General features: G+C 38.1%; 1 pseudogene; it reads right to left on the bottom strand.

Annotated features, from left to right (window-relative positions):
• Nucleotides 1-4,066: 4,066 nt before the first annotated feature.
• Nucleotides 4,067-5,359, bottom strand: LOC140513332 (fructose-1,6-bisphosphatase 1 pseudogene; annotated as a pseudogene).
• Nucleotides 5,360-10,860: the final 5,501 nt, after the last annotated feature.

Here is a 10,860-nt window from a genome sequence, read left to right as displayed (position 1 = left end):
TATGGTTGTGGTGGGCTACTATAGTGCTGTAAGAAATGATAAAGGTGATGGTTTCAGAAAAACATGAGAAGTATTACGAATTGATACAAAGGGAAATGAGAAGAACCAAGAGAACATGGTAAACATTGTACACATCAACAACAATACTGTAACAATAATCAGTTGTTAAATATTTTGCTACTCTGATCAATATAATGATCCACAGTTCTAAAGTACTCATGACGAAAAATGTTATCCATCTCCAGAAAGAGAATTGATGAACTCTAGGTGCAGCCTGAATACTTTTTCACTTTATTTTTTATTGATGTGGGGTGAGGGAGGAGGGCTATGGTTAATGTGGAAATGAGTTTTTTATGTATAATAAGTATCATATCAATGTGTGAGGAAGGTACTAGAGGGAGAAAGAGAATTTGTAACTCAAAATTTAAAAATGAATGTTTAAATTTTAAAAAATAGAAGCACATACCAAAAAAAAGATCTACAGAGTTAAAAGTTTGGAGTAGAATCTATTTTGCCACATGTGAACCTAAAAAAAACAGAGCTGCCAGTCATGATCTCAGACAAGGCCACAGTACAAAGAGATATGGTTAAAAGAGTTAAACAAGGAAATAACATTCCACTTAAATATTAGATATTTGATAACATAGATATCACTACAGATAATATTAATACTATACACATACACACTAAATGGCACACCATCTGCATATTTAAAGTAAAAGCCAATTAAACAACAGGGAAGAAAGGACAGCAACACAATAATTGTTGGGGACCTAGAGGTAGCACTTTAAGATTTAGAGATGGCACACAAGGAAGAAATTAAGGATCTAAATAAAAATTTAGAAAACTTGGACATGATAGACTTAGGAAATACTGAGTGGGAATCATAAAGAATACACATTTCCCAGCTTTATATGGCACCTTTACATTGTGGGAATCATGTAAGATAAATGTAAAGTGCTTTACAAAACTTAAAGCATTATATAAGTGTTAACTATTATTATTATTTTGGAACACCTCATACCTGTGATACATTGTGATGCCATAGTATGATGAGGTCAAGGACCACAACCATAACTCTTGAGTTTTAAGATTTTTTTTATATATTAATTTTATTTATTTTTAGTGTTCTGCAATTGCTACCATAAAATTTAGACTTTTTCCCCTCTACCTACCCTCCACCACTCCCCTCTCTCCCCAAGACAGCATACCATTCTACATAGAATCTACACATATATTCTTATTGAATACATTTTCACTATAGTCATGCTGTGTAGGAGATCTAAAATAAATGGGAGAAATCATATAACAAACTAAAATATTAAATATACACACACACACAAAAAATGATCTGCTACATTCTGCAAATGAATTCCATAGTTCTTTATCTGGATGCGGAAGGCATTTTGCCTTAGAAGATCATTGAGAAGTTTTTTTTAAGTCCTTGCATTGCTAGGAAGATCCAAGTCTACCAGAAAAAACTCTCCTATACTGTGGTTGTTGCTGTGCACAAAGTTCTCCTGGTTCTGCTCCTTTCACTCAGCATCAGACCATATAAGTCTTTCCAGGCCTCTCTGATGTCTTCTTGTTCATCATTTCTTATAGCACAATAGTATTCCATTACATTCATATACCATAATTTATTCAACCATTCCCCAATTGATGGGCATCCCCTTGATTTCCAGTTCTTGGCTACTACAAAGAGTGCTGCTATAAATATTTTTGTACATGTGGGACCCTTTCTCATTTTTATGATCTCTTGGGGATACAGTCCTAGTAGCAACATTGCTGTGTCAAAGGATATGCACATTTTTGTAACCCTTTGGGCATAGTTCCAAATTGCTCTCCAGAATGGTTGGATGAGCTCACAGATCCACCAACAATGAATTAGTGTTCCCACTCTCCCACATCCTCTCTAACATTTATCACTTTCCTGTTCTGTCATGTTTGCCAATCTGATAGGTGTGATGTGGTACTTCAGAGTTGTTTTAATTTGCATCTCTCTAATCAAAAGTGATTGAGCATTTTTTCATATGACTATAGATATCTTTAATTTCTTCCTCTGAAAACTGCCTGTTCATCACCTTTGACCATTTATCACTTGGGGAAGGATTTGTATTGTTGTACATTTGACTCAGTTCTCTATATATTCTAGAAATGAGACCTTTACTCCCAAGATTAGCTGTAAATATTTTTTCCCAATATACTACATCCCTCCGAATTTTGATTGCATTGGGTTTGGTTGTGCAAAAACATTTCAGTCTAATGTAATCAAAATTATCCATCTTGCACTTCATAGTGCTTTCTATCTCTTCTTTAGTAAAAAATTCTTCCCTTCTCCATAAATCTGATAAATACACTATTCCTTCCTCATCCAGTTTGTCCATGGTATCAATCTTTACATCTAGATCGTGTACCTATTTGGACTTTATCCTTATATACGGTGTCAGGCATTGGTCTATGCCTAGTTTCCACCACACTGTTATCCAGTTTTCCCAGCAATTTTTGTCAAACAGTGAGTTCTTATCCCAGAAGTTGGGGTCCTTGGGTTTACCAAACAGGAGATTGCTATATTCATTGCCTACTGTGTCTTGAGTGCCTAGCATACTCTACTTGTCTACTCTTCTGTGTCTTAGCCAGTACCAAATGGTTTTGATAATTGCTGCTTCATAATACAATTTGAGATCTGGTAGCTCTAGGCCACCTTCCCTAGCATTTCTTTTCATTAGTCCCTTTGATATTCTGGACCTTTTGTTCTTCCAGATGAATTTTGATATTATTTTATCCAGCTCTAGAAAATAATTATCTGATAGATTAATTGGTATGGCACTAAATAAGTAAATTAATTTAGGTAGAATTGTCATTTTTATTACATTAGCATGCCTACCCATGAACAACTGATGTTTTTCCACTTACTTAGATCTGACTTTATCTGTGCAAAAAGTGTCTTGTAATTGTGTTCATATAGTCCTTGGGTTTGTTTTGGCAGGTAAACTCCCAATATTTTATAGTGTCTCCCCTAGCTTTAAATGGGATTTCTCTTTCTATCTCTTGCTGTTGGACTTTGTTACTAATATATAGAAATGCAGAAGATTTGTGCAGGTTTATTTTGTAACCTGCAACTTTGACAAAGTTGTTTATTATTTCAAGTAGTTTTTTACTTGAATCTCTGGGATTCTCTAAGTATATCATCATATCATCTGCAAAGAGTGATAACTTAGTTTCTTCTTTGCCTATTTTTATTCCTTCAATTTCTTTATCTTGTCTAATTGCTACAGCTAACATTTCTAGTACCATATTGAATAATAGTGGTGATAATGGACATCCTTGTTTCACCCCTGATCTTATTGGGAATGCATCTAGCTTATCTCCATTGAATATAATGCTTGCTGAAGGTTTTAGGTAGATACTGCTTATTATTTTATGGAAAGTTCCCTTTATTCCTATGTTCTCCAGCATTTTTAATAGGAATGTGTGTTGTGTTTTGTCAAAAGCTTTTTCTGCATCTATTGAGATAATCATGTGGTTTCTGTTAGGTTTGTGGTTGATATGATCAATAATGCTAATAGTTTTCCTAATATTGAATCAGCCCGACATTCCTGCTATGAATCCTACCTGATCATAATGTATTATTCTCATGATATGATGCTGTATTCATTTTGCTAAAATCTTATTTAAAATTTTGCATCTATGTTCATTAGAGAAATTGGTCTATAATTTTCTTTCTCTGTTTTGTCTCTTCCTGGTTTAGGTATCAAAACCATATTTGTATCATAAAAAGAATTTGGGAGGACTCCTTCCCCAATTTTCAAAAATAGTCTATATAGTATTGGAATTAACTGTTCTTTAAATGTTTGATAGAATTCACTTGTAAATCCATCTGGCCCTGGAGATTTTTTCCTAGGGAGTTCTTTGATGGCTTATTCAATTTCTTTTTCTGAGATGGGGTTGTTTAAGAAATCAACTTCATCTTCTGTTAATCTGGGCAATTTGTATTTTTTTAAATATTCATCCATCTCATTTAGATTGTCGAATTTATGGGCATAAAATTGGGCAAAGTAATTTCTTTTTTTTTTTTTTTTAAGGAAGAACAATTTTATTTCATCTTTTGCTTCCCTACCTCTCAAAATATCTTTACCATTTGTAACCCTATGGAAACTATCTTTTGGTTAGGGTGCCCAAAGCACCATACAATATGTGGTATATCAAAAGGATTGTGGGAAATAAAAAATTGCTTTGATGTTGGTCTGCCATGGAAGTTAGAGTTCACTATGATCTTTGGTCCTGTTCTTTCTCATGTCTCAGTCCATGTGGGAAGATAAGATCTTCACTTGTAAGCATGCTTCTTGTAAATCTCTAGGACTTCATTCACATCATCCGGGGACCCCAGAATCACGGGTGCTCTCTCATGGATGTCAGTGGGAATGACGTCCAGCACAGCTTTATCTCCTGTGGTAGCCAGTCCTCCAGCTTTTTCCATGACAAAGGCCATTGGGTTACACTCGTACAGGAGTCTCAGCTTTCCTTTGGGGCTCTTTTGGTTGGCTGGATACAAAAAGATTCCTCCATACACCAGTGTTCTATGCACATCTGCCACCATGGAGCCCACATATCTTGCACCGTAAGGAGCTGTGTTATCCTGGGGAAATTTCTTCTTCTGGATATATTCAGCGATTGCAGGATCAAAGTCCCTGGCATAGCCCTCATTAAGACTGTAGATATTGCCTCTCTTTTTTATCTTCACATCCTTTTCAACCAAAATGAACTCCCCAATAGCCAGGTCCAGCATAAAGCAGTTGACTCCACATTCCATAGCCAGCACTAACATTGTGGCACTGGCATAGAGAGCATACCCAGGAGCCACTAGATTCCTGCCAGGCTGCAAAGCATCCTTCTCAGAAGGCTCACCAACTGAATTCCTTCTGTAAATGCCAAAAATAGTTCCAATGGATACAAGGCAGTCAACGTTCGAAGCACCATCCAGAGCATCAAAACAGACCACATATTTACCCCTTTTTTCTGGCTCTATTATTATGGCGTTCTTGTTTTCTTCTGATACAAGAACACATATAGCAAAGGATGATTTTAACATGTTAACAACCAGATCATTGGAGAGAACATCCAGCTTCTTGACTTGGTCACCAGTGACATTGGTAGAGCCAGCAATTCCATACAGATTGACTATGCCTGCTTTCCGCACCGCAGAGGAGATGGCTTTGACAGTGGTGCGGAGGCTATTAAGCAACTGGGTCATCTCGCCGGTGCCTTTGGCTTTCCTCCCCTCCTCCATGACGAATCGGGTCAGGGTGTCGACATCAGTGTCAAAGAAAGACTTGTCGGTCATGACTGGGTTGGAGGGGTAGATGTCTTTAGGGCAAGAAAAGTCCTGAGTGCAGCGGGCAGCTGGAGGGGCTGGAGTAGGGAGTCGGAGCTGGTCTCAGTGAGCGTGTATGCACGAGAGCCTCCAGTCTCTACCTCCCAGGGCTCTGGTCAGTCCCAAAGTAATTTCTAATTATTGTTTTAATTTCCTCCTCATTGGAGGTGAGTTCATCCCTTTCATTTTTGATATTAGTAATACGATTTTCTTCTTTCTTTTTTTAACCAAATTGACCAAAGGTTTATCAATTTTATTAGTTTTTTCATAAAACCAACTATTGGTTTTATTTATTAATTCAATAGTTTTTTTAATTTCAATTTTATTAATCCTTTGGTTTTCAGTATTTCTAATTTGGTATTTACTTGGGAATTTTCAATTTGTTCTTTTTCTAGCTTTTTCAGCTGCATGCCCAAGTCATTGATCTCCTCTTTCTCTATTTTATTTATGTAGGCATTCAAAGATATAAAACTTACCCTAAGAAGTGCTTTTGCGGTATCCCATAAGATTTGGCATGTTGTCTCAGTATTGTCATTCTCTTGGATGACGTTGTTGATTGTTTCTATGATTTGTTGTTTACCCCACTCCTTCTTTAGGATTAGATTATTTAGTTCCAATTGATTTTTGGTTTATCTCTCCATGGCCTTTTATTACATACAATTTTTATTGCATTATGATCTGAGAAGGATGCATTGACTATCTCTGCCTTTCTGCACTGGATTGTGACGTTTTTATGTCCTGGTACATGGTCAGTTTTTGTATATGTGCCATGTACTACTGAGAAAAAGTTATATTCTTTTCTATTCCCATTCAATTTTCTCCAGAGAGCTATTATATCTACCTTATCCAGAGTTTTATTTACTTCCTTAACCTCTTTCTTGTTTATTTTGAGGTTAGATTTATTGAGTTCAGAGAGGGAGAGGTTGAGGTCCCCCACGAGTATAGTTTTGCTGTCTGTTTATTCCTTCAACTCCCCCAACCTCTCCTCTAAGAATTTGGATGCTATACCACTTGGAGCATATATGTTTAGTAATGATATTGCTTCATTGTCGATGGTGCCTTTTAGCAGGATATAGTTTCCATCCTTATCCCTTTTGATTAGATCTATTTCTGCTTTTGCTTTGTCTGAGATTAGGATTGCTACTCCTGCCTTTCTTACATCAGCTGAAGCACAATATATTCTGCTCCAACCTTTTACCTTCACCCTGTGTGTATCCCCTCATTTCAAATGTGTTTCTTGTGTTGGATTATGGCTTTTAATCCATTCTGCTATCTGTCTCCATTTTATGGGAGAGTTCATTCCATTCACATTCACAGTTATGATTACAATCTGTGTATTTCCCTTCATCCTCTTTCCCACCATTTGTGCTTTTAGTTCTCCTGTCTCCCTTCCCCTCTTTTTCACTACCACCTCCTGCAGCCTTCCCTTCCTTCTTTTAGCCACCCTCCCTTTTACTCCCCTTTACCCTTACTACTTCTTCCCTCCCTTTTAGCTTCCCCTCCCCTTTCTTCCCCCTTCCCCTCCTACTGCCTATAGAGGTAGTTAGAATTATATACTTACTGAAGTTCATTGCTCCCTCCTTGAACCAAATCAGATGAGAGGAACTCTCAAACAATGCTCATCTCCTTCCCCTCTTTCCCTCTACTATAATTTTGTACTTCTTCCTAATTTACCATTTTCTGCTTCCTCCTTTTCACACCTCCTGTTACAATTCCTTCGCATGCTTAAACCACATTTTTATCATCACATTATTTACTTTATACCCATTCCCTCTGTATATCCCTTTTATATTTCATAATACATGTACAATTCTCAAGATTAGCATGTACCAGGAGGAGCCAAGATGGCGGAGTAGAAATATACACATATGCTAGCTCCGAACCCACAGCCCATAAAATACCTGTAAAGAAGAACTCCAAACAAAATCTGGAGCAGCAGAAGCCACAGAACAACGAAGTGGAGATTTCTGTTCCAGAGAGACCTGAAAAACTGACACCAAAGGTCCGTCGCACACCGGACCCGGAGCAGAACCCAGCTCTGCCTTGGCTGCATGGCACCGAGAGGAGCAGATCCAAGCAGGCTTCAGGGACAGAATCTCCAGCAGCCATGCAGGTCCCTCAACCCACGGGCAGCAAAGGTCAGTGAGAGAGTCTTGTTGGCTAGCCGAGAGGGGAGTGTGGTGTCTCCATAACTCAGGCCCCCTCAGGAGGCAGCAGCTGAGGTAGCAGCAGAGGCAGCAGTGGACAGGAGCAGTCAGGAGCCTGAATCCATTGTTGAAGGTCTCCACATAAACCCCCTGAGGGAACTGAGCCCTGTGTGGCAGCCCTGCCCCAACCTGAGCACCTGAACTTAATCTCAACTGAATAGCAGCCCACCCCTGCCAAAAGCCCTGAGGCTGGGGAGCAGCATTTGAATCTCAGCCCCCAAGTACTAGCTGGCTGGATCTGGTGGCGAGGTGGGTGTGGAAAGGAAACTGAGAAGTCAAGTCACTGGCTGGGAAAATGCTCAGAAAAGGGAAAAAAAATAAGACCATAAAAGGTTACTTTCTTGGTGAACAGATATCTCCTCCCATCCTTTCTGATGAGGAAGAACAATGCTTACCATCAGGCAAAGATATAGAATTCAAGGCTTCTGTATCCCAAACATCCAAAATAAATATTCCATGGGCTCAGGCCATGGAAGAGCTCAAAAAGGATTTTGAAAATCAAATTAGAGAGGTGGAGGAAAAACTGGGAAGAGAAATGAGAGAGATGAAAGAAAAGCATGAAAAGAAGGTCGACACTTTGCTAAAGGAGACCCAAAAAAATGCTGAAGAAAATAACACCTTGAAAAATAGGCTAACTCAATTGGCAAAAGAGGTTCAAAAAGCCAATGAGGAGAAGAATGCTTCCCAAAGCAAAATTAACCAAATGGAAAAGGAGGTTCAAAAGCTCACTAAAGAAAATAGTTCTTTCAAAATTAGAATGGAACAGATGGATGCTAATGACTTTATGAGAAAGCAAGAAATCACAAAACAAAACCAAAAGAATGCAAAAATGGAAGGTAATGTGAAATATCTCATTGGAAAAACAACTGACCTGGAAAATAGATCCAGGAGAGACAATTTAAAAATTATGGGACTACCTGAAAGCCATGATCAAAAAAAGAGCCTAGACATCATCTTTCATGAAATTATTAAGGAAAACTGCCCTGAGATTCTAGAACCAGAGGGCAAAATAAGTATTCAGGGAATCCACAGATCACTGCCTGAAAGAGATCCAAAAAGAGAAACTCCTAGGAATCTTGTGGCCAAATTCCAGAGTTCCCTGGTCAAGGAGAAAATATTGCAAGCAGCTATAAAGAAACAATTCAAGTATTGTGGAAATACAATCAGGATAACACAAGATCTAGCAGCTTCTACATTAAGGGATTGAAGGGCATGGAATATGATATTCCAGAAGTCAAAGGAACTAGGACTAAAACCAAGAATCACCTACTCTGCAAAATTGAGTATAATTCTTCAGGGGAAAAAATGGTCTTTCAATGAAATAGAGGACTTTGAAGCATTCTTGATGAAAAGACCGGAGCTGAAAAGAAAATTTGACTTTCAAACACAAGAATGAAGAGAAGCATGTAAAGGTAAACAGCAAAGAGAAGTCACAAGGGACTTTACTAAAGTTGAGCTGTTTACATTCCTACATCGAATATTTGTAACTCTTGAAACTTTTCAGTATCTTGGTAGTTGGTGGGATTACATACACACACACACAGACACACACACACACAGACAGAGAGCACAGAGTGAATGGAATAAGATGAGATCATATCTTTAAAAAATGAAATTAAGCGGTGAGAGAGAAATATATTGGGAGGAGAAAGGGAGAAATGGAATGGGGCAAATTATCTCTCATAAAAGAGGCAAGCAAAAGACTTTTTAGTGGAGGGATAAAGAGAGGAGGTGAGAGACAAACATGAAGTTTACTCTCATCACATTTGACTAAAGGAAGGAATAAAATGCACACTCATTTTGGTATGAAAACCTATCTTACAATACAGGAAAGTAGGGGAGAAGGGGATAAGCAAGGTGGGGGGGGATCATGAAAGGAAGGGCAATGGGAGGAGGGAGCAATGTGAAGTCAACACTCTTGGGGAGGGACAGGATCAAAAGAGAGAATAGAAGCAATGGCGGGCAGGATAGGATGGAGGGAAATATAATTAGTCTTACACAACACGACTGTCATGGAAGTCATTTGCAAAATTACAGAGATATGGCCTATATTGAATTGCTTGCCTTCCAAAAGGGAATGGGTGGGGAGGGAGGGATGAAGAGAAGTTGGAACTCAAAGTTTTAGGAACAACTGTTGAGTATTGTTCTTGCAACTAGGAAATAAGAAATACAGGTAATGGGATATAGAAAGTTATCTTGCCCTACAGGACAAAAGAGAAGATGGGGATAAGGGAAGGGAGAGATGTTAGAAGAGAGGGCGGATTGGTGATAGTGGCAATTAGAATGCTCAGCGTTTTGGGGTGGGGGAGGAGAGAAATGGGGAGAAAATTTGGAACCCAAAATTTTGTGGAAATGATTGTTAAAAGTTAAATAAATACATTTAAAAAAACAAAAAAGATTAACATGTATCATCTTCCCTTATAGGGACATAAACAGTTTGCCCAAATTGAGTAACAAGTTTTTGTTTTTTGGGGTTTTTTCCCCCTGTTTACCTTTTTTATGCCTCTCTTGAGACCTTCATTTGAAGATCAAATTTTCTATTAAGTTCTGGTGTTTTTTGTGAGGAAGGTCTGGAAATACCTTACTTCATTGAATGACCATCTCCTTTCCTGAAATATTATGCTGAACTTTGCTTGGTAGTTGATCCTTGGTTGTAGTCCCAGATCCTTTGCCTTACAGAATATTGGATTCCAATTCCATTGACCTTTTAATGTAGAAGCTGCAAGGTCCTGTGTGATCCTAACTGTAGCTCCTCGATATTTGAATGGTTTCTTTCTGGCTGCCTGTAGTATTTTCTCGAGTTTTAAGATTTACACAAGAACTGTCCAATTGCTTCAGCAGGATTCTGGGTTGTGCAGCTTTGATCCTGTTTATTACTAGATAGAGCAAGGTGTTCAAACAATGCTTTCAGTTTAAAAGAGAAACATTGCTAAATGGCTAGATTATAGAGAAGTCAGACCTACCATCTTCATGCTTTAATTAAAAAGGTTTCTCCCAAGTGATTTTCCCTCAATGGGCCAGACCATTTGCTTTAAAATAACTATTGTATTGTTAAGATTCAAAGTGCAATTTCGTGTTGTTTATTGCTATGGTGATTAAGTAGTGAGTTTAAAAGAAGGCTAAATCTCTAGAATATTGATGCAAACCAATGCACCAAGAACTTCTATGTATAGGAGTTTCTTAAAAAGGATATAGTGGAGAAGTGGGAAGGGAGAAGTACAATGGGATAAATTATCACACATAAAAGAGGTATGAAAGAGCTGGAGTGAAGTGGAGGTG

Source organism: Notamacropus eugenii, chromosome 7, assembly GCF_028372415.1.
Source record: "Notamacropus eugenii isolate mMacEug1 chromosome 7, mMacEug1.pri_v2, whole genome shotgun sequence".
Classification (NCBI taxonomy): Eukaryota; Metazoa; Chordata; class Mammalia; order Diprotodontia; family Macropodidae; genus Notamacropus; species Notamacropus eugenii.
Note: the sequence above shows the minus strand (reverse complement) of the source record. Positions and strands in the feature narration are given on the sequence as shown.